The sequence below is a fragment of the Epinephelus lanceolatus genome, chromosome 14 (assembly GCF_041903045.1).
Source record: "Epinephelus lanceolatus isolate andai-2023 chromosome 14, ASM4190304v1, whole genome shotgun sequence".
Classification (NCBI taxonomy): domain Eukaryota; kingdom Metazoa; phylum Chordata; class Actinopteri; order Perciformes; family Serranidae; genus Epinephelus; species Epinephelus lanceolatus.
This window is the reverse complement of record NC_135747.1, coordinates 45,224,167-45,248,893: the sequence shown is the minus strand read 5'-3', so window position 1 is coordinate 45,248,893 and position 24,727 is coordinate 45,224,167. Positions and strand designations below refer to the sequence as shown.

The 24,727-nt window shown below is 45.7% G+C and overlaps 1 pseudogene across 1 annotated transcript in view; it reads right to left on the bottom strand.

Annotated features, from left to right (window-relative positions):
• LOC117249249 (mitogen-activated protein kinase kinase kinase kinase 4-like) overlaps positions 1-24,727 on the bottom strand; it is a 147,352-nt pseudogene that overhangs the window by 73,652 nt on the left and 48,973 nt on the right. Inside the window, exons 3-7 of the transcript XR_013493306.1 lie at positions 19,522-19,578; positions 5,842-5,967; positions 3,828-3,938; positions 3,611-3,701; positions 308-438 (exon numbers count right to left, since the gene is read on the bottom strand). The product of XR_013493306.1 is annotated as a mitogen-activated protein kinase kinase kinase kinase 4-like (transcript). The remainder of the gene's footprint in view (positions 1-307; positions 439-3,610; positions 3,702-3,827; positions 3,939-5,841; positions 5,968-19,521; positions 19,579-24,727) is intronic.

Below are 24,727 nucleotides of genomic sequence, written 5' to 3'. Positions count from 1 at the left end.
ACAGAGTTAACACAGAGCGAACACAGAGCAAACACAGAGTTAACACAGAGTTAACACAGAGCGAACACAGAGCGAACACAGAGTTAACACAGAGCAAACACAGAGTTAACACAGAGTTAACACAGAGCGAACACAGAGCGAACACAGAGTTAACACAGAGCGAACACAGAGTTAACAACACGCCCACATCAAACTTTAAAACTGACCACCTGAACTGATTTTTATTATTTTACCTTTTTGTCACTTCCATCTTTATTTTATCTTTTCATACAGTGCCTTATGAACAGTATCAGATCCAGGTCCTCACCCTGTAGTCGTAGGTAGCATCTGGGTTTTCATCACAGGCGATGACCTCTGGAGCCATCCAATATGGCGTCCCGATGAAGGTGTTCCTCCGACCTACCGTACGGTCCAGCTGAGCGCTCACACCAAAGTCCACTGGGAAACACAGGAAGTTAACATCAGTCATTAATGTGTCAGATTTCCATAAAGGGTGCCTGCTCACCCACACCCGCTCCTGAGACCCCATCACCTACACTGGCTCCCCATCACACATCGCATACAGTTCAAAATCCTCCTCCTCACTACCTGCACGGACCAAACACCGAACCTGGGGGGACAGGGCCTTCTCCATCGCTGCCCCCTCCCTGTGGAACTCACTCTCCAAACCCATCCGTATCTGCACATACCTCCCAACACTCAAGACCATGCTCAAAACTCACCCTTTTAAATTAGCTTTTAATGTATAAGTTTGTTTGTTTTATACTGTTTTACTGCTGCTTTTCATTCTGACTTAGCTCTATTTTATGATTTTAAAAAAACTGTAGAGTGTCTTTGAGCATTTGTAAAAGTGCTTACAAATAAAATGTATTATTATTATTATTGTTATTATTATTTAAAGCATCTGACAGCCAGCAGAAATGAACATATTCAGTAAGTCTGAATCTGACAATGGTAAATTCTTTAAGACATTTGCAGAAACTGAAGATGAGCTCCTTTAAGATCAGCTCAGATCCTCTGTGGACGCAGACCGACGCTGTCAGAGGGTCGTTAACATTTAAGATCCTGAATCACCTGCTCCACGAGGCCACAGAGCGCCGTTTGATTCTTTATGTTAGATGGCTTAAAGTAAGAACATTAACAAATAGTGTCTTTTGCTCAGCACAGCTGCAGAGGCTAACAGCTTCATGTGAAACAGACTACATTATAGACAGTCCGTTATTTATTAATCCCTCTGTCTCTTTATATATTTCCTTTTTATCCGCTCCCGTTGTCTTGATAAAGTTAATGCTTCATGCCGTCATTTCAAACTCAACACTTCCTGAAGGTGTTTCAAATTAAAAGCCCCTTATAACTTCGGCTGAGAGAAGCCCTCCATTTTCTAAATAGGCTTTTATTGTGAAACATTTGTAGGAACTTGGTTGTGGAAGATACAGTAGCTTGAATGTTTACGTCCGGCACTTCAAATGTAGCTCCTGCCATCTGCTGATGCTTTTAGGTTACTACAACAACATGTCTGCTGGCACATGAACACACACAGTGACTCAAATAATAGTAAAAGCAATAAGAATAGGACAAGAATAACCCGATGACATCACACACGCCGTGAAAGACGACCAGGGATAATTGGTGAGTACCATCGTGTAGTGTGTCATGGCTGTCGGCCAAGTCACGGCATGATTTCATGACTCCACAATTGTGTAATGTGACATAGTGACTTTCAGAACGGGCAGAAAAGTCATGTAGTCCTTCCTGCATGTCGCTCATTTTCAGTGTGTGACTGCAGCGTGTGCACGAGAGGGGGAGGGGCTGCTGTTGTCAGAGAGGCGAGCAGAGCAAAGAGCAGAGCAAAGAGCGATGGCGATGTTCAAACGATATATCAGCCCTAGTTCAAATGTCACCAAATTCAACACTGCACATCCTCGAGTACGTTAAAACAGATGGGTGGATTAATCTGTTCAAAATGATTCATTCATTAAGGCTTTTGCTAAAATATTTGCCCTCTGTTAGATAATGACCTCCTGGTGACTGTAGCAGGCAGCAGTGATGATGCTTCCTGTCTGTCTGACTGAACACACTCCTGTACGAAATGTCCCAACAGTCACAATGTTCTGTCTTCACATTTATCTTTATGTCCCAACTGAGGACTGAAGAGTTTCCACCTGCCAGCTCTGTCTGCTTTACATCAGTCTGAAGTCTTCATCACTGATGGATGGAGAAACGTGAAGACAAACACGCTGCAGCTTCCTCCAGCTGTCTGATCTGGGCCCTTATCTGTTTGTTTGTTTGTTTGTTTACTCCAGTGATGTCAGTTAGTTAATCATAAAGCATTTAAGGGCTGAAGTGGATCATTAAAGCTGAGAGGCAGCAAAAATCCCATAATACTCTAAACTTATTGTAATTCAGTTAGAAAACTAGACTTATGCTCCTCCTCTTGTTTTTAGGAGACTTTGTCCAATCACAGCTCATTTCAGAGAGAGGTTGGCTATTGGCTGTGCTACAGATGCAGATGTGTGTGTACATCCCTTCAGTCTGATTCAATGGAGGAGAATCCTGCAGAGAAAGTTGCTGCTCCAGCATTGCCAACAACTGTCTCCACTGCAGAGCAACCCAACAAAGAGACGGACTGATCAAACAGAGTCTGAAAGAGAGTCTGACAATAAACTAAATAAAACACGTGTCAGTATCAGTGAAGAGTTTCAGACATGGAGACAACATGATACTAACAGTTTAGCCTTCTGCTAACAGGAGCCAAAGACTCACAGCTGCAGCTTCAGGTTTAGGTTTATGTAGCTAACGTTAGCGAGAGCCTCAAATCACAGTGTGTCCTCCACCTCACTTCCTGCTGCTACAGACCACCTTGCTGTGAGGAGAGCGACAGCAGCACCAGAGACAGACCTCCAGTAAGTGTCCACAGCAGCCTGAATCCAGTCAGATCAAACCTCAGCTCAGGGGAACCAGACAGCCCTGACCCCATAGCAAAGTTTCTGTTGCTGCTGTAACTCAGGTTAGACCTGACCCTGCTGCTGACCACCAGCCTGCTGTGACACCTGGCGCTGGAGTGTGCACAGGCTGGATTTGAGTTGGATGCAGTCCACAGCAGTGGGGAGCTAGGCGGGGGGACCGTGGGGGGCTAGCAGCTAAATCTTGTCTCATCTGTGGTCTGATAAACAGAGAGAATGGAGCGAGGAGGGAATGTGGGCAACTCCGCATGAAATAAATCAGTGTATGGGAAACACTGATGAAGTACGTACATGTGTCCGTGGTCGTCTGGTGGGAGGGGCTTAGGACAGAGAGGGGAGGGGCTGCAGGAGGAGGGTGTGTTTTAAATGAATGTGTGTGTGTCTGAAGCAGAGAGCTGTTGTTCTGTGTGAGAATCGCTGATGATGATGATGACAGTTATATTTTAGTAAAGTTAGATGAACACCAAACTTTGTCTCAGTTTCAGGAGGATTCGCACTGATGTCTGAGAGTTTGTTTATTCAGACCTAAAACTGTGTGATGAAGTGAAACATGACAGAAGCAGCTGTCAGCTCGCTGCTGACTCAGATCTGCTGCTGCAGTATTTTCTCAGAGCAGCCTGAGCTGCAGAGATGAAATCAACCCGTACCCAGCTTGACTTCAGCGTTCTCCGTCAGCAGCACGTTCTGACCCTTGATGTCACGGTGGATGACGTGATGAGCATGCAGGTGAGCCAATCCCTGCAGAGAAGAAGAAACATGTCACACACTGACTTTCATCAGACACAACATCTGAAACTTTATCTGCCTTTACTGCTGTCGGAGGTCTGATTGTCAACAGGAAGTGGTCATAACGGACGGACTGACCCTGAGGATCTCTCTGGAGATGTAGGCGATCCAGTCCTCCTTCAGCGTGTTTCCTTTGGTGTTCTTCACCAGATCTGTGATGGAACCGGCGCCGCAGAACTCCATCACCAGCTGGAGGACAGGACAGGACACACTCAGAGGACTGTGGACATTCACACGTTCATGCACAGTCACACACTCACACATGTGTGTCTGACTCTGTGTGTGTGTGTCTGTGTGTGTCTGTCTGTCTGTGTGTCTGTGTGTGTGTGTGTGTCGGTGTGTCTGTGTCTGTCTGTGTGTGTGTGTGTGTGTGTGTCTGTGTGTCTGTGTGTGTCTGTCTGTCTGTGTGTCTGTGTGTGTCTGTCTGTGTGTCTGTGTGTGTGTGTGTGTCTGTGTGTGTGTGTGTGTGTGTGTCTGTGTGTGTGTGTGTCGGTGTGTCTGTGTGTGTGTGTGTGTGTGTGTGTGTGTGTGTGTGTGTGTCTGTGTGTGTGTGTGTGTGTGTGTGTGTGTGTGTGTCTGTGTGTGTGTCTATCTGTGTGTGTCTATCTGTCTATCTGTGTGTGTCTATCTGTGTGTCTATCTGTGTGTGTCTATCTGTGTGTCTATCTGTGTGTGTCTATCTGTCTATCTGTGTGTGTCTATCTGTGTGTCTGTCTGTATATTCATCTTTGGCTCTGATCTGATGGACATGTCCCAGTGTCTGCTGTCAGCATGACACTGGGATCAGACTGGGATCAGACTGGGATCACTGGACTGAAATCAGGTTTTATTATGTAGAAACATGAATGATAAACAGCTGAGCTGTACTCTCAGGTCACATGACCTGGACTTAAGTCACAAGACTTAGACTATGAAAACCTAAACTTGAAAGAAAGACTTGAACTCGACTCGGCCCAGTTAGAAACTAGACTTCATCCAGCTCTGATGGTCTGACTCTGACTCAGCAATTCAGATCAGTATTATAATATATAGGTGAGTGTCATTAGTTCATGTAGGGCAGAGCATGTGAGTGGAGCTAGAGCGGAAGGATTTTGTGTTGAGCGAGGAGCGGCTATTTTTTAAAAGGTGGAGCGGAGCCTTATTTCTTGCTCCAATTTCGCTCCGGTCGCTCATGCCCCACCCAGAATGCATCTTTGCACCTGCGCACACCCACACTATTTTCTTTCAAAACTATGGAGTTTACTGTGTACTTCAGAAAAGAAACTGAGAAGAGAAGCAGCGGTACCATGGAGAGCAGTCCCTAACTGCGGGGAGAGGGCTTCCCCAGAGAATCTACCAAGCTCATGTTTTATTTGTGAATAGAAGATTACAGGTTAGGGTAGTACGATGCAGTTTTTTTGAGCAGAGTGGTGAGCGAGTGGAGCGGGATAAAATTTATGATGGAGTGGACCGGAGCGGAGCGAAGAGTGGAAATTTTCACCCACTCCGCTCCGCTCACATGCTCTGATGTAGGGACATATCATAGATGCATAAATATTCCACTCTCAGCTGGAGTCTGTCCGTCCTCTGTGACACTACTGACCACTGCACTGAGTTCTCCACATACTAAGACTGTCTGACTTCCTCTGATGAAACTTTTCAGTTTGTTATATTAGAATTTAACTTAAACTTAACCAATTCAATCAGTTGGTTTTATTATAAAACCAGTTGATTAAACTGGATCTGGGACGTCAGCGTTTCCATTTCTAGCTGACAGAAGATTTAAATAACGACTGTTTTCAGCTGTGACATTTATCAACGTCTGATCAGTCGTACGCTGTGACTGTTGAGATCAGAGTGTTTCATGAACTACAGGTGAATCTTGAGGTGAGATGATTTCTGCACTTTGATCTGTGAGGATTTGGATGTTAGACTGATCAATGACACTGAGCTGTGTGAGGAACTGTCGAGATGTTGAATCATCACTGATGATGAAGAACAACCAGCTTCATCCAGCTGAGTCTGAAACATCACTGAGTCCTGACAAGTGTAAAATAAAGTGAAACAGATGCAGAAATCTTTTCTTCTATCACCACTAATGAAACAAACGTACCCAGAGCTGGTCGTCGTGACCTGGAGGACTCTTCTTGATGAAGGCTCCGTAGTAGGTGGCGATGTTTCTGTGGTGGGAGTACTTCTTCAGCATGTTGATCTCCAGCTTAATTTCCTCCTCTTCATCCTGTAACAGACACAGACAGACCCATCAGTGAGGGGTTATTACTGCCTGTGAGACGTGGTGGAGGGAGTGACACCAACTGATGGAGCAGATCAGACAGAAGTCTGTTTACTCCTGGTCCTGTTGTGTTTAAAGATGGAGGCTCAGAGGACAGATAATCAGCACTGGACTCAAAATGTATTCATGTTTTTTCCTGCTGTGATCATTGATCATATTTCTGTGTCTCTAGCCCCTTTTACACTGCCAGATTTTCGGCGAATGTTGGGCCGTTTTGCCACAAGCTGCGAGCGTTTAGACACACAGAGCCGGATTGGCGAGTCGATCCGAGGTGCCCAATTTTCCGCCTCGAAGGGCATAGTGCGAATTATGCAATTGCGACTTCATCCCCCCTAAAAGAGGTAAAAATAACATATTGGGGGGGTTGAAATATTTATCTTTCTTATCACTAATCATGAATATTACAATATACAGTATTTTCCATATTCATGCCAGGACGAAGCTTGTAGTACAATTTCAAACTATAGCATTTCATCTTGTCTGCCTGCGTCACTCCAATCATTGCACTAGCTGGCTCACATCCAAGATTTTGTCGGCGCATCCCAGAAAAAAAAAAAAGACTTCACGCCGCATTTACACAATGCTGTAAATTAATCTAAGTAACTATCTAGCTAGTTTAATGATGACTGACTTTACGTCACACGCTGAGCTACACGTTTTGTTACTTGGCACATAAAAAGGCACATTCTGTATAAACAAAAGTAGGTAGGTGGCATTTTGCTGCACTCCCTGATTTTGTTTTTATACTGTCAATGCTGAAAAAAGACTGATTGGGCTTTCCTGCAAATTTGCACAATTCCTGTTTAAAAAGGGCTAGTGTCTCCTTTAAACCAAAGTCCATATTTCATCTGTGTTAGTTTTACACTCTCGGCTCACTGTGCTGAGCTCTGAGTCTGAAGTCCAGACGGTCCTTCACAGTGAGGTTTGGAGATCTAACGCTGTGATGGACTAAAGGCTGATCTGTACCACAGGATGTCCAGCAGCTCACTACACAGTGTAGAGAGGAGAACAGGTGACTATCAGAGGACACATTTTCAAAACATACAGATTTCCTCCACCGTGTTTCAGTCAGACGAGCCGACAATATTCACACCTCGTGTGTGTAATGTTTGAAGCTCTGGCCCTCGTCCCAGTGGAGCGACTGATAAAGTGACTCATAAAGAAAATAAATAAGAGCTGTAAAAAAAAGTCAAAATAAAACTTTTTATTATTAAACTGTTTTCAGCTGAAGAGCCGAGCGAGGAAACACATGATGTCTGAAGTACCGTCCTGACGGATATGACTCTGAACAAATATGTAGATACAGCAGCCTGAGGTGAGGACGATAACAGAGACCAACGTCTCTCAGGATATTACTGGACATACACACACACTCTGACACACACACACTCACACACTCAGACTCAGACACCAGATCAGCTGATTATTCCTCCATCACTGAGGCACTGTGAGATTTATTTACATCAGCTGAACCTGAATCAGTGCGTCTGATCCCGCCGGCCGACCGGAGTCAACATGACACGACATTTTCACTGTTATTATGGCCGGGCGATAAGACAGAGTGTGACGGGCGGCGGCACAGACTCCTCTGCAAACCAAGCACTGCAGAAACCTTGTATATCCACAGAGCAGAAACACGTGAAGAGCTCTTAGTACTTCAGTTTATCAGGAAACCTTTGGACCAATCAGAGCAGAGCTGAGAGCGGAGGGAAATGGCCCGACTCTGTCCTGCCGAGGAGACACTGTGTCGTCCAACAGGACTGAAAACAGTTACGTAAGAAAACAACAGAATTCAGACGTGACGTTGAACTGCAAAGAGTTAAACGTTATATGAGAAGAGTCTGTGACTGTCAGAGGAACTTTAACTTTAACTGAAGGTTTTAGTAAATATTTCTTCACTGTGCAGAGACATTTTCCAGCCACTGTCCTGATCACTGCAGGTAGCTGCGTCCCTCTGTCGGCTGTCACACAGGTACGACTTTTCTAGCAGGAAGTGGTAAGTATTAAGTCAAAACACAGACGTCTTATCGTGTGCTGCAGCAGCGACAGACGACAGGCGGCTGACGACTCAACCTTCATATCAGGTAACATGCATGCTGACACAGATATATATCTGTGAGAGGCTGATATCATCAGATATAATCAGCTAATCGATGCATCGGGCAGTCTCTACAAACTGAGGCCTTATTTTAGATCAATGAGTTCAATGTTTTTCAAAACTTTATAAGAACTGTCTCCTCCCACTAAAACACTGAGCTGACCGTCGGAGGCTGGTGACGAGTCGAGGTGACGACATAAATGTTGGTAACCCTAAATATAAAGTTTGTACACAAACACAGTTTAACTGATCATATAAAGGACAAACTGACGAGAACACTGTCGACATATGAAGACTCCTATCTTGTGTTTCTGTTGTTATACGTGTTTTATCAGACATGTAAGAAACTGTTTATATGATGAATTTCTTAAAGGGAGTTTGGGGTCATATTTTCCAGCAGGAGCATGATGGGACATGATTTTAAAAAAGAATCTGGTTGTAGTCTGTGAATAGTGGCGCTGCAAACATCCTAAATCTTTGTAAACTCTTATATAACCTGCGAGTACAGACTCAGATAGTCAGTGGGTGTGGAGGCTGTGTCCAAACTGTTCTGGTGTACGGTAACATCAGGCTGTTATATCTTAAAGTGTGGTAGTGTCACACAGACATCAGGCTGTTACATCTTAAAGTGTGGTAGTGTCACACAGACATCAGGCTGTTACATCTTAAAGTGTGGTAGTGTCACACAGACATCAGGCTGTTATTACAGTGTACATTATCTGCTGTTTCCTGCAGCTGAAATATTCCTGAGAAGACGCCGCCACATGAACGCACCACAGAAACAGTCTGTTCTTCATTTAGCTTTAATCTGCTGAGCCCGTTTAAAGAGTTCTGACTCTCCGTGAAGATGACGGGGTCAGTCGGTCAGCCGGCCTCTCAGCCAATCCTGTGAGTTGGTGTTCGTCAGCCAGCCCGTTGGTTCCTGCCTCAGCCAGGCAGCCCGTCATTTAACCAGGCAGCTCGCCAACCAGCCAGCCAGGAGGCCGACGGACCAGACTGCAGGCCAACCAGTGCTACCGTTAATCTGCTCATCAGCAGTCCAGCCAGCCAGTCACCCAGCAGGTGAGCCAGGCCGTCAGTCTGTCCGTGAGTCCGCCAGATATTTAAACAATAAGAGCAGTGGCACACTGACAGACATCCAGAGAGTTGACACACGCAGACACACTGAACATCCCATCGCCCACTAATTGTTGGTCATGTGAACGTTTTTGGAACGAATCAGTATAATTACAGACGCTGAGAACGGACTGGAGGAGCAGGACATACACATGATTCACCAAGACATGAAGACAGGCTGAGCGGAGAAGAAGAAGAAGAAGAAGAAGAAGAAGAAGAAGAAGCAGAAGAAGAAGAAAAAGCAGAAGAAGAAGAAGAAGAAGAAGAAGAAGAAGAAGCAGAAGAGACACAGGGACAGTTCTTCATGATCAGGACAGAAAACAGACACCGACTAAAAACCTGCCGTCAAACTGAGTCTGCTGATAATGTTTGATGATGTCACCAATCAGTCAATATACTTCAAGAAATTAATAGATAGGTTTTTTTAAAGAATTATTTTTACTCAAGTCAGTGGACTTTTATTTCCATCATCATCCTCACTGTGACCTCGTCACATGTCCACATTTGGTCATGGACTTTCCACGTCCACATATGACGTCCAAGGTACCCTGGGTGTGTTGGTTGTTGACGTTCTGGGACGCCGTGTCAACTTCAGCCTGTTACATGCATTGTCTGTTTTCAAAATACACTTCTGTTTTCACAGGAAATGTACAGTTTGATACAGTCTCTTTCAAAATAAAAGCACTACGTCGGTACAACGCCACCAACTGACATCGTCTTTCTTCAACAACAGCATGTGGTTGGGTTTAGGAAAAAAGAACAGGGTTTGGTTTTACAGTCTTACAGGAAGTGAACACTGGCCTGGACACAGCTGCTTTGACAAGGAGACGGTGACATCATCTGTCTCTCTGTGTTATCTGTCCACTGTCCATTTATTGTGGGCACTCAGTGTCTCTGTCACTCTCGTCCTCGCAGCTTCACCTTCAGTCCGTCTCCAGTAATGACTTCCGCCCCGTCTTTATGTGTCCCATCATTAACCACACCTCACCTCTGTCCGTCCTTCACTCTGTCTGTCTCTGTGTCTGTCTCTGTCCATCCTTCACTGTCTGTCTCTGTCTGTCTCTGTCTCTGTCCGTCCTTCACTCTGTCTGTCTCTCTCTGTCTCTGTGTCTGTGTCAGTCTCTGTATCATGTTCCCTCAGACTACACGTCCACTGTCTGTCACTGAAGCTGCTCATTATCATTCCTGGGTATGACACGGTGGGCAGACTGGGTGGCGGCAGCCATCTTGCTGCTGAAGTATTACATCACCTAGTGTGAGCAGAGCTGAGAGAGCCACGACCCCCCGGGGGAGCACACCACCACCACAACATGGAGGCATGATGGCAAATGGAAGCTGAGGAGGATGGAGACTCTGACAGAGAGGTGGACATGTCTTTAACAGGACATGGCTTTAAACGCTCGCTGTGCTCCTGTTGTATCTAAACAGGAAATGATCCTCCAGGTTAAAGACACGTCGACCTCTGTTGATCTTTATCAGGCTGAGGTATTACTATGAATCTGATCTGTCACAAAGTATTTCACATCAAAGTTTGTTCAGACTGAATTGTAGAAACCTAAAAACACTGAGACAAAAACAAAAGATCTCACAAAAGAAACTCATGGATCAAACTTTGAGTGGCTGGAATCAAATAATGTTTTACCTGGATGAAAATATTCAACAGATGTTAAAGACTAAAATAAATGTGACTGTAAGGTAAAAACATCAATACATTTATGTATCTGATTTTAAAAAAACTGATTTCTTTAATAGCTAAATCAAGTAATGTGATGTCAAGTCTATTTCAAGAAAAACAAACTGAAGAGAGAAAGCAGAAAATGGCGACGGTCTGACAACACGGACATTTGTAATCAGCCTGCCCAGCGTTAACTCCCCACCGGATCAACAAACTTTCTGTTGCTGCTGTTACACAGAGTAGGCCCCATCCACTGTCAACCCCACCACTGAATTTAAGTCACGTCAGCCTCTACTGAGGGTGATACCATGAAGGCTGCCACAGATAAAACAGTGGGAGACACAGCAAGGACAGCTGAACATTTACGTTTACTTCAATAAGTCTGAATTTATTACTCTAGATATGTTCTAAATATGTTCTATTGTACATGTAATTTTTAGTAAGTAAAGTTTAATTCACCTTTAAAATATCACAAAATGTTTAACTGGATGAAAATTGTTTTAAACAACAGACCATTAAAACAGTCATTAGTTTAATATACAGTTTATGATGCTGCTGAGATAGAAGTCCTCCTCAGTTGCTCTTCCTGAGGTTTCTACCGTTTTTTTTCCCCGTTAAAGGGTTTTTTGGGGAGTTTTTCCTGATCAGCTGTGAGGGTCATAAGGACAGAGGGATGTCGTATGCTGTAAAGCCCTGTGAGGCAAATTGTGATTTGTGATATTGGGCTTTATAAATAAAATTGATTGATTGATTGATTGATTGATTGAAAAACTGACCAACATAACTTGCGCTTTGTTTTTAGACATATGTCTCATGATATATATTATTATATATATTATTTCTGGCCTAGTGTTAAAGAAAGTTTCCAAAAATTGCATGTCACTCTAAAATCAATCGCAGTGTTTGCAGAATCACAGTTCTTAAAAATCACAACAAATATCGATGTGACTCTAGGGCTGTAACCAACTCAGAATGATGTCAGTTAGCTTTTCAATATTTGACTTCTTGTTCCTTTTTTTCTGTATAAAGTTAATGAATGGGGGTCAGTTAAACGTTCAGGGTGACAGAGACGATCACGTAATATAGCAAACAATCCAAGTTAGCCCTCCGAGCTAATTCATGCTAACTATGCTAACGACTGATCTTTTTGCCGACACTCAATATCAAACAAAAACCAGAGACTGATCTGTGTTTGGTATCTGTGAGCTGTAAATTCAGGACAGCAGATAACGTTATCTCAGAGTCTGACCGGATGAAGCCTCTCTTCCTCCTGGCAGCTGCCTCCGTCTTCCTCAGACTCACCCTGGGTCTGTGTCTGCAGCTGTCTGCACTAGAGAGCAGCGTGAAACAAAGACAGCCGCTCTGCAGCTACATCTGGAGACAGGAACGTCCACACAAGTGAAAAAACCTGACTGCTGAACCTGAAGGAAACTCAGCTGACTGATGATTTGAATCGCCGTCTCCGAAGGTTCCGCAGAGATAAGCATCTTGTCTCAGCTAACACACAGTGAGCGTCGTCTTCATGTGGGGAACAGACAGGTGGAGGTAAAGACAAAGCTCAGGGAACAGACAGGTGGAGGTAAAGACAAAGCTCAGGGAACAGACAGGTGGAGGTAAAGACAAAGCTCAGGGAACAGACGGGTGGAGGTGAAGACAAAGCTCAGGGAACAGACAGGTGGAGGTAAAGACAAAGCTCAGGGAACAGACAGGTGGAGGTGAAGACAAAGCTCAGGGAAAAGACAGGTGGACGTAAAGACAAATCTCAGGGAACAGACAGGTGGAGGTGAAGACAAAGCTCAGGGAACGGAAGGTGGAGGTAAAGACAAAGCTCAGGGAACAGACGGTGGGAGGTAAAGACAAAGCTCAGGGAACGGACAGGTGGAGGTAAAGACAAATCTCAGGGAACAGACATGTGGAGGTGAAGACAAAGCTCAGGGAAAAGACGGGTGGACGTAAAGAAAAAGCTCAGGGAACAGACAGGTGGAGGTGAAGACAAAGCTCAGGGAACGGAAGGTGGAGGTAAAGACAAAGCTCAGGGAACAGACGGTGGGAGGTAAAGACAAAGCTCAGGGAACGGACAGGTGGAGGTGAAGACAAAGCTCAGGGAAAAGACGGGTGGACGTAAAGAAAAAGCTCAGGAAACAGACAGGTGGAGGTGAAGACAAAGCTCAGGGAACGGAAGGTGGAGGTAAAGATAAAGCTCAGGGAACAGACAGGTGGAGGTAAAGAAAAGCTCAGGGAACAGACAGGTGGAGGTGAAGACAAAGCTCAGGGAACAGAAGGTGGAGGTAAAGACAAAGCTCAGGGAATAGACGGGTGGAGGTAAAAACAAAGCTCAGGGAACAGACAGGTGGAGGTGAAGACAAAGCTCAGGGAACGGAAGGTGGAGGTAAAGATAAAGCTCAGGGAACAGACAGGTGGAGGTAAAGAAAAGCTCAGGGAACAGACAGGTGGAGGTAAAGACAAAGCTCAGGGAATAGACGGGTGGAGGTAAAAACAAAGCTCAGGGAACAGACAGGTGGAGGTGAAGACAAAGCTCAGGGAACAGAAGGTGGAGGTAAAGACAAAGCTCAGGGAATAGACGGGTGGAGGTAAAAACAAAGCTCAGGGAACAGAAGGTGGAGGTAAAGACAAAGCTCAGGGAACAGAAGGTGGAGGTAAAAACAAAGCTCAGCTCCAGGTTCAGACTCTGAAATCTGTCCTCAAATGATTCAGATTTTAGTTTATTCGCATTCTGAATATATTAAATTCACTGCTTCAGATCAACAGAATCTCTAGTCTCGGCAGAAACACTGAACTGATTGATATTGATTGATATTAGGGCTGTAGTCAACCAAAGAAAATCTTCGTCGACTAAAGTCACACATAATCTTCAACTAATCGATTAGTCGTAGGAAAAATAATCTGCACGTTATTTTTACTTCTGCGATGGCGTCTGTGTCACTCTGCAGTTACACCTCCAAAACACTAGTCGGCGGTGGAGGACTGTGTTAAGAGCTGTAAAGTTTAGTTCAAATCAAACTTTATTTATATAGTTGATTCAAAACACACATTAAACACACATTAAACACACATTTAACATGGTTTAATAGAGACAGTTTCAAACACAAGTACACAAACTGGCTTCAGTATAAATCGCAGAACTGACAGACAAACACTTGTCTTTATCTGGACACATTTTCCCCACCAATACAACATGCTAACGTTATTAGCACAAGTCTATGGCATTTTACATTGTATAAATTAGCCTAGCGTCTAGCGATCTTTCCCTCTTCTCATGTAAAACCAGGGACAACAGCAACATGTAACAAAGGTAACGGCACATAATTTGGCTCCATTACAACTCACAACATTCACTGACAAAACAACTGTCTTATACTAAACACGTTTTCCAAACAAATACAACATGCTAATGTTATTAGCGCCAGCCTATGGCATTTTACATTGTATACATTAGCCTACCCAGATAGCACACATACATCTGGCCGACGTCGGCCTGAGGACGACACATCGGAATTTATAACATCTGACAAGCGTCGGCCGCATGGGCGGGTATCTTTAAATTTAATACTCTTTTGTCCCAGCTCATCAAACGTCTCTGTTACATTGGCTTTGGGTCGGCCCATACCTGCCCACATACAGAAGTCGCCACAGAGGCGGAATTTCATCTCCGCAGTGTTTGTTTGGAACTGAGCTCGCAGGATACAGCATCGCAGTTGGTTTCAGGTAAGCTAACTGGAATAAATTGGCAGAAAATAGCTATGTTGTTTCTTCTGTGACCGTTAAAAGAGGTTCCTGGTGAGTGGCGAGGCACGACTTTGTGTATATAGCTTAGCACAGGTCCCCACCAGCTAACGTTATTTTTCATTAGCTGTTAGGTAGTTTAGCGGTTTAGCTCATATTAGCTAACAGGCTACAACTGTGGTGTTTTCATTTTATTTTCCCTAGTTGATGTTATCTGCTCATCTGGTTATCGTGAGCACTCGTTTTGGGTTAAAGTGGAAGTGCCCGGAGCTGCCACCCGTGGTCCTGCGGCCCCCCGGCCTGACCTCCGGGGCCCTGGACATGTGCTCAAGTGTCTGGGAGAGGAGCGTGGAGGTCAGGCGGGGCGGGCCGACACTGTGTATCCCAGAACAGGTGCTCCAGTGTGGGTTGACAGGAGCGGAGAGGAGCGCGGAGGTCAAATAGTGAAGTTTAAGAATGCCTTCGGTATGTTGTTAATATGATTTTATGGGCAATTTATCAGTCGAGGTCTCCTCCTCTGCAAAGCAAACTGACCCGGTGGCTACAGGTAATAGAGCCATTTTGAAACCAATGTTTTTCCGAGATGAAGGACTGATTGTTGAGCTACTGTTAACAGTTAACGGAGTTAACGCCGGATCCCGTTATTTAACCGTTACAACACTAAATTAAGCAGAGTGACGGACCCAAAGCCTTCAATCTGGCTAAAATACAGCTGAATTGCTAACAAAAAAAAAATACAGTGGTGAAGTTGGGATTTGTTTCTTGAAGTTATGTGCTCATCATCTTTTCTGCGTCTTGCAGGCTGCCAGGAGAAGCAGACTGGCCATCAGATATTGTTTGTGGAAATTTGAAAATAAAGTTTGTCAAATTGACTTTTGTCTCTTCATTGTGCACGCTTACACACGAAATAGGGTAACAGTCAGCTATTTTTGAACGTTAGCATTGATTTCTCACATGGAATGGTGAAATATTTGTAGTTTGAAAGGTCCGACCTAAATGAATAAAGGTCGTAGTTAACGAAGCATACGAATATTAATGATGGAGCGCTCACTGAGCACTTTTTATTGATCGTTTGAAGGTCACGTGGTGATCATTTTCGATTAAAGGCCGACATCTCAGCGACGTCTTGGCAATGAGCAAACGCTCTCCCTGCTACGTCTTAACGATCGAAACTTGATACATCAGGCCAACGTCGGCCAGACGTACAGTACAGGCCAAAAGTTTGGACACACCTTCTCATTCAATGCGTTTTCTTTATTTTCATGACTATTTACATTGTAGATTCTCACTGAAGGCATCAAAACTATGAATGAACACATGTGGAGTTATGTACTTAACAAAAAAAGGTGAAATAACTGAAAACATGTTTTATATTTTAGTTTCTTCAAAATAGCCACCCTTTGCTCTGATTACTGCTTTGCACACTCTTGGCATTCTCTCCATGAGCTTCAAGAGGTAGTCACCTGAAATGGTTTTCCAACAGTCTTGAAGGAGTTCCCAGAGGTGTTTAGCACTTGTTGGCCCCTTTGCCTTCACTCTGCGGTCCAGCTCACCCCAAACCATCTGGATTGGGTTCAGACAGACAGGAGGTCTGCGTCACTGCGACGCTGAGCGTGAGGGTGGGCGAGTTCAACTTTCTGTCAACAAAGGGGGTGTTTTGAACACACCCCCATTTTCACAGGTAACTTAGCCTGTACCCCCCCCCCACAGGAAATAATGGATTAATCCTGGAAAGCTGTTGATGTAGCACTTTTCTCCTCATGAAAGTAACACGGCGATTATTTGACTAATGAGAATTTGGTCGGACGAGAGCATAGGGACCAAATAATCAACTAGTCGACCAGGAGACTACAGCCCTAATTGATATTGATTTATATTCTGTATCAATACTGAGAGATGAAAACCTCCTTAAAGCTCAGCACACTGTGCTTCATCCCTCCTCATCCTCTCTCCTGCTCTGTATGTGGAACAGGAAGTGGTATGTGGGTCAGAGCACATATGACAGGACATGCACGGGGAGCAGAGACACACACACACACACACACACTCACACACAAACAGATTATGTGTGTGTGTGTGAGTGTGTGTGTGTGTGTATGTGTGCACGTGAGACTCTCGAGCTTTTTCCAGAGCACAAACAGCTTCCTCTGCTCGACAGTGGTTGTTGGCGAGCGTCCAGACGAACTCTCAGAGTTTATTTTAGAGAGCAGCTGAAGCGTGTGGAAAAGGATTACTGCAGAAACTCCAAACATTCAGACAGTTAAAAACATGAGCCGCCATGTTGGAGAGATTTCCTCCATGTGTGTTTCTCTTCAGACGTTCAGCTTGTATGAACACAGAAACATGTTTCCAGCAAATGTTCCTCATGCTGCTGCTTCACGTCCTCTCTGTAACCTCTGCACATCTCAGCCTGTAGTCAGAGGTCAAAACTGTGTCTCTGAACCTCTCTGTGGTACGTTCACTGATGGTGGGAGAAGCTGTGGTTACAATAAATATTCTTGCATTAACAGTGAACCACATGACTTCCTGTTTATCAGCATGGTCACAGAACTACATTATCACCAGCTGTGCTGTTCACCTCAGCTCTGTGATGCCAGCTTCACCTTATTGCTTTAGTTCACTCTCACAGCTCTCATCACATCGTCTCAGCTCTTAAAATCCACGTTCACTCTCTGACCTGCTCAGCAACAAATAACAAACAACACACGACTGTGTTTCACTGAGTCCGCCGCTGGTGATGGCGGCTGTCACACAACCCCAGTTTGAAGCAGCAGGCAGAAGTACTGACACAGACGTTAGATAATGTCCTGCTGTGGACGGAGGCAACAACAAAATACATTTTAACCACCCAAACCGACAACATTAGTTTAAGTGTACGTTATCTTACTGTCAGACCGAGATTTCAGATGTGGAACTGCAGCTGTTATCTCTCTCTCCTCAGAGCCAGACTTCATTTAGAAAAACAGTGATTTAAGATCAGTGAACACAGGAGGTCGACTGCTGCTTCCGTCTGTTAGTGTGTTTGTGTCACTGTGTGACTTTGATGTTTTAAAGGTTTAAATCAGATTCAACAACACAGACTAACTAATGGATCGAGGCAGCAGTAAACCTGCAGCTCATGTCTTCAGCCAGCTAAAATCACTGTTTCTGTTAATGGAGTTTGGTTCTGACGAGAGCTGAGATGGAAAACTAAAACCATGAACAGCTTCCTGTCAGAGAGGGTTGTCTGACGGCAGGGTGAAGTGGTGGAAATGTTGTAAATATAACGTCCAGCCAAACTGATGGCAGATGTCTGTTTTATTGCTGCCTATAGCTGCACATCACTTTGCTCTCATGTTGGTGCTCTGCAGACAAGACGACCAACATCTAACTGTGGTAACACACTGACCCTGGGTCAGTGCTTCATACTACCTCACTGCAAAACATCTGAACCTTTAACTCACCCAAACTGACTCAGACAGGTTGTAGGCAGATCTTATGTCTATCAGGTCTTCTGTAGCTACACAAATCCAGCCCAGTCCTCTTTAAGAATAACTGTTTTGTGACAGGCTCCATGATACACTCGTTCCTCTTTAAAACTGGGACAGAAACGGTCAGATGACCTCAAATATGTGTTTGTGAACATTTTTCCCATTGTCTCATGGAGCTGATGATGAGTAGGAAGGAGCAGAAAACACTCCTCACATCCTCCTCCTCCATCCATATTGCTTTATAAAAGACACAGAAACACTGGCTCTGAGTACACCGACAGGAAACAGCCCTCTGGGTCTTGACTCCACTCCTCTGCACAAACTCTGCACCCACAGGCTCCAAAATACAAACACACAATCTGCAGTCTGTAAAACGATCGACTCAAACTTCCCTCAGGAAACTGAAATCTGTCGAACCTCTGATACAAACTGAGCTGCATCCAGAGAAGAAGAAGAAACACTACTGAGAGCTGAGTGATGATCAGACTGAACACTGCTGATCTGTTCTGTACGACATCTATTGCACGTCTGTCCGTCCTGGAAGAGGGATCCCTCCTCAGTTGCTCTTCCTGAGGTTTCTACTGTTTTTTTCCCCGTTAAAGGGTTTTTTTGGGGAGTTTTTCCTGATCAGCTGTGAGGGTCATAAGGACAGAGGGATGTCGTATGCTGTAAAGCCCTGTGAGGCAAATTGTGATTTGTGATATTGGGCTTTATGAATACAGCTGATTAATTGATTGATTGATTGATTGATTGATTGATTGGGACTGTGTTAACAGAGAAAACACTGGTATGAGCAGGGTGGGGACATATAGGGGGAAGGCAGATGGAGGCGGAGACAGGGGGACAGTTTGTTTTGGTGGTAACCGTCATATCAAAGATGGTTCTGATTGAGGACGACAGATTCAATGAAATAATTCAAAGGTGAGTCACTGCTGCAGCTGCTGTGTTTTATGAGCCTCACATATTTTATACATCATATTAAATCCTCTCTGTTAGAGGAGGGACTGATGTCATACAAAACAGTAACATCTCTAAAAAAACTCACTGTCACACACGCCATCGCCCAGTAGAGAGGTCTGGATGGACGATGAAGGAGTGTGTGTGACGTATCATGTTTGTGTGAGACGCAGAGAGCCGCAGCAGGAAGTGAGAACCCAAACACTGAGGTCAGTCTCGTTCTGCTCACTTCAAACATGACTTGATCATCTGATGTTATAGATACATCAAGTATAATCTATAAATCACTCAGCCTGACACTGTGACCTTTTTCAGATCATTATACCAAATATAAACGTCATGCTTCATCGTAACTTCTTCTTCTGTCATCAGCAGCTGTTTGTTCAGATCAGCCCTGAACAGCCCTAACCCTACGACACAACATCACAGTGTTCACTGACCTCGGTGACGTCCATGACCTTGATGGCCGCCAGCTGACCCGTCTTGACATGTCGACCCTGGAGGGAGAACAGAGGAGAGGAGAGATGAGGGGAAGGTGAAGGTGATCATCATCATCATCATCATCAGGAGCAGCATCTGGCTGTTGTTCAGGTTATGAAGACTTATAGGAGAATTAACATCACATGACAGTAACAGTAGCATCTTTATATTTTACAGCTCAGACTGAGCGATCAGAAACCTCCACACAGATGAGCCATCACACTCAGCAGCCTCACAGGTGGAGCCATCACACTCAGCAGCCTCACAGGTGGAGCCATCACACTCAGCAGCCTCACAGGTGAGCCATCACACTCGCAGCCTCACAGGTGAGCCATCACACTCAGCAGCCTCACAGGTGGAGCCATCACACTCAGCAGCCTCACAGGTGAGCCATCACACTCGCAGCCTCACAGGTGAGCCATCACACTCAGCAGCCTCACAGGTGAGCCATCACACTCAGCAGCCTCACAGATGAGCCATCACACTCAGCAGCCTCACAGGTGAGCCATCACACTCGCAGCCTCACAGGTGAGCCATCACACTCAGCAGCCTCACAGGTGAGCCATCACACTCAGCAGCCTCACAGGTGAGCCATCACACTCAGCAGCCTCACAGGTGAGCCATCACACTCAGCAGCCTCACAGATGAACCATCACACTCAGCAGCCTCACAGGTGGAGCCATCACACTCAGCAGCCTCACAGATGAGCCATCACACTCAGCAGCCTCACAGGTGGAGCCATCACACTCAGCAGCCTCACAGATGAGCCATCACACTCAGCAGCCTCACAGGTGGAGCCATCACACTCAGCAGCCTCACAGATGAGCCATCACACTCAGCAGCCTCACAGGTGAGCCATCACACTCAGCAGCCTCACAGGTGAGCCATCACACTCAGCAGCCTCACAGATGAGCCATCACACTCAGCAGCCTCACAGGTGGAGCCATCACACTCAGCAGCCTCACAGATGAGCCATCACACTCAGCAGCCTCACAGGTGAGCCATCACACTCAGCAGCCTCACAGGTGAGCCATCACACTCAGCAGCCTCACAGATGAGCCATCACACTCAGCAGCCTCACAGGTGGAGCCATCACACTCAGCAGCCTCACAGGTGAGCCATCACACTCAGCAGCCTCACAGGTGGAGCCATAAAAACAAAACCACGTTCATGATAATAAATCTGTCTGGACAACAGCGTGTACAACCACAGGAAATATCTGAACCTTCAGAGAACTCAACACGTGCTTTAAATATTTTAAACACAACTCTCCTCTCGTTCAGATAAAATCAGAGTTCGTGAGAAATCATGACAGAATCCTCCGTCACCTCTGCAGGTTCACAACAACACAGCTAACATGTTTCCACAGACAGAGGACGGACAGACAGAGGACAGAGACAGACAGAGGACAGAGACAGAGAGTGTATCATCATGTTCTATTCTCTGTGTGAGTCTGAACTGTCACATGATCCAGTTTCCTTTGTGTCAAACATGACTGAGACACCTGAGACACTGTCAGCCTCCTCAGCGATGAAGGGTTAACCCATTCAGGTCCAGGCAGAGGGGATGTACGTCTGTGTGTGCGTGTGTGCGTGTGTGTGTGCGTTGAGGCCAACCTCCATCAGCCTCCATTAAACCCTAGCATCCATGTTACTGCAGCTCTGCTGAGTCATCACTTTCTAACTCACATACACACACGCACACACACACACACACATCTTGTGACCAGTGTGTGTGTGTGTGTGTGTGTGTGTGTGAAAGGTGACCTCAGTCCTCAGACTGTAATAATTACAGCAGAACCGCCAACACACAGACAGGCGCACAACGGTTAAAAAGATGACATCATCCTCTTCTCTGGTTCCTTTGTTAGAAACAACACACACACACACACACACATATATACACAAACACACATATATACAAACACGCACCTGGAGAATATGGACACATAAAAAGACAACAGACAGAGTTTATTCAGCTGTCTGTAGCTTTAAAGGAAACGTCAAGGTTTATATCAGACGAGTAGTCGGTCATGTGACCTGATCAAGACTGAAACATTAAACTTGTCTTTACTATAAACTGGCATCACCACAGACCCTCTGGCATCACCACAGACCCTCTGGCATCACCACAGACCCTCTGGAATCACTACAGACTCTCTGGCATCACCACGGACACTCTGGCATCACTACGGACCCTCTGGCATCACCACGGACCCTCTGGCATCACTACGGACCCTCTGGCATCACCACAGACCCTCTGGCATCACTACGGACCCTCTGGCATCACTACGGACCCTCTGGCATCACTACGGACCCTCTGGCATCACCACGGACCCTCTGGCATCACTACGGACCCTCTGGAATCACTACAGACCCTCTGGCATCACCACGGACCCTCTGGCATCACTACGGACCCTCTGGCATCACTACGGACCCTCTGGCATCACTACGGACCCTCTGGCATCACTACGGACCCTCTGGCATCACTACAGACTACAGTCTGTGATCACTAATATTCTGTTGAGATTTGATCAGTTTCATTACAAAGTCACATTTTTACACTAAAATCTGTCAGAAACATAATATTCATAGGGACCTAAAGGACACAGGAGGATGCCGGAGGACGCAGAAGGATGTGGGAGGACACGGGAGGACGCAGAAGGACACGGGATCACGCGGGAGGACACGGGAGGACGCAGAAGGACACGGGATCACGTGGGAGGACACGGGAGGACACAGAAGGACACAGGACGACGCGGGAGGACGCAGAAGGATGCGGGAGGACGCGGGAGGACACAGACGGATGCGGGAGGACGTGGGAGGACACGGGAGGACACAGAAGGACACGGGACGACGCGGGAGGACACGGGAGGACGCAGAAGGACGCAGAAGGATGTGGGAGGACGTGGGAGGACACGGGAGGACACTGAAGGACACGGGACGACGCGGGAGGACACGGGAGGACGCAGAAGGACGCAGAAGGATGCGGGAGGACGTGGGAGGACACGGGAGGACGCAGAAGGATGCGGGACGACGCGGGAGGACGCAGGAGGACGCAGAAGGATGCGGGAGGACACGGGAGGACGCAGGAGGATGCGGGAGGACGCAGGAGGACATGGGAGGACGCAGAAGGATGCGGGAGGACACGGGAGGACGCAGGAGGACATGGGAGGACGTGGGAGGACATAGGAGGGCAACAAACCAACAAACAAACAGCACCCTCCATCACTGTTTGTGCTGTAAACAATCCTCCACACTGATTAACCTGCAGGTCCAGAGGTGTCTCACAGTGTCAGACCTAACGTCATGATGATTATACTTTACTCATCAACACTCATTGACCTCTGACCTGCGGCCCGTCAGACATCTTGGAGCTGTTTGTTCTTTATGTGCTGACGGTCTGACGGCCTGCTCCGCTCCGACCAAACTACATCTAAATAAAATCAGGTCATTAAAGTGATGATGACGGAATCTTAACAAGCCCCACCGCTCTTTCACCTCCTGACCTTTAAAGACTCCTTCACTCTGATCCGTCCAATCAGGACACAGACCAGGTTTAATGAGGTCATCAGGTACACCACCGCCAGGATCCTGGAGTGACCTCTGACCTCTGGCTCCTACTCTGAGAGGGGGGGGGCTGATCTGGATCTCTCATTAAAGAGAAGAGATACTGATCTGAGGTCAGTCTGATCAGACGAAAGTCTCTTTGGCTCAGTATGGTCTTAATTCATATTTAAATACTAAACAAAGCTCTGACATTAACTGAATATTCAGTCATCAGGAAATCGTTCTGAGTAGGGCCGCAACTAACGATTATTTTCAGTCGACTAATCTGTCAATTATTTCTTCGAGTAGTCGACTAATCATTTTATCGAAAAATGTGTTAAAATGTTGAAAAATGTCGCTCTGTCTCTCCCAAACCCCAAAATGATGTCAAAAGGGTTTGAGTTCACCGTCATTGGAGAGTGTGTAAAGCTGCCGATATCTGAATGTAAGAAGCTGCAATACGAGTATTTGGGTACTTTATAGTACTTTTCTATGAAAAATGACCAATTTGTCGACTACTAAAATAGTCACTGAATATTTTAATAGTCGATTAGTCATCGATTAGTCGACTAATCGTTCCAGCCCTAGTTCTGATATCAGCCTCTAATGACCCACAGTGAGTCAACATGTAGGACACATGATGATGATGATGACGATGATGATGGTGTTGTTCTCAGGTCTGACAGGATGTGAGGTGAACAGAGAGTAAATGACACACAGGACTTTTCCAGGCTGCTGCCAGAAAACATGGAAAATCTGCAGAGACAGGAAGTGGAACGAGTGAAGACGAGCAGGAGGTGTGTGTGTGTGTGTGTGTAAGATGGAGGCAGATAGGACTAAGATGAGGGAAGAACGGAGAAGAGCGACTTCCCTCCAAGGAAATGCCAGCGGAGTGGAGTCATCCTCAGCAACACACACACACACACACACACACACACACACATACAGTAACACACACGTGCCATCCTAACAGTCAAAATAAAAACTTTCACATAATAATCTGTTGTTTGTGTTTGACCTGAATCTACACACACACACCTGGCTCTGTGTGTGTGTGTGTGTGTGTGTGTGTGTGTGTGTGCGATGGATTTTGGGACAAGGCGTTCTTTATTTCACCCCCCTGGGCTCTGGGGCACAGACAAGGAGCCAGGTGCAGCTTCAATGCACACTCATACACATTTACACACACACACACACACACACACACACTTCCTGTTTCTGCAGCTCAGTGTGTTCATGGTCTCAGTAACATTCTTCATTAATCAGAGCAGTGATGCGTTCACTTGTGAAAACGCTGCTGATCATGATATAATGACCAGTTTCCACAGCTCAGCTGATACACACACACACACACACACACAGAATATTAAAAAAAGAGGAGGGTCAACAACAACAATAACAACAGTAGCAGCTTCACTGAGTCACAAAACGTCATATCGTGTTCTCACTGCTGTCTAAAACTCAGGATAAAAACACTGTCAACTTCACTGAGGATGATGACGACCATACGGACGACTTCCTGACTGATTTAAGAACCCAGATCTTATAAAGACGCTGTAATCAGAGGCGTCACAGAGGCGTCACGTCTGCACACATTGAAGGCTGATAACAACTCAGA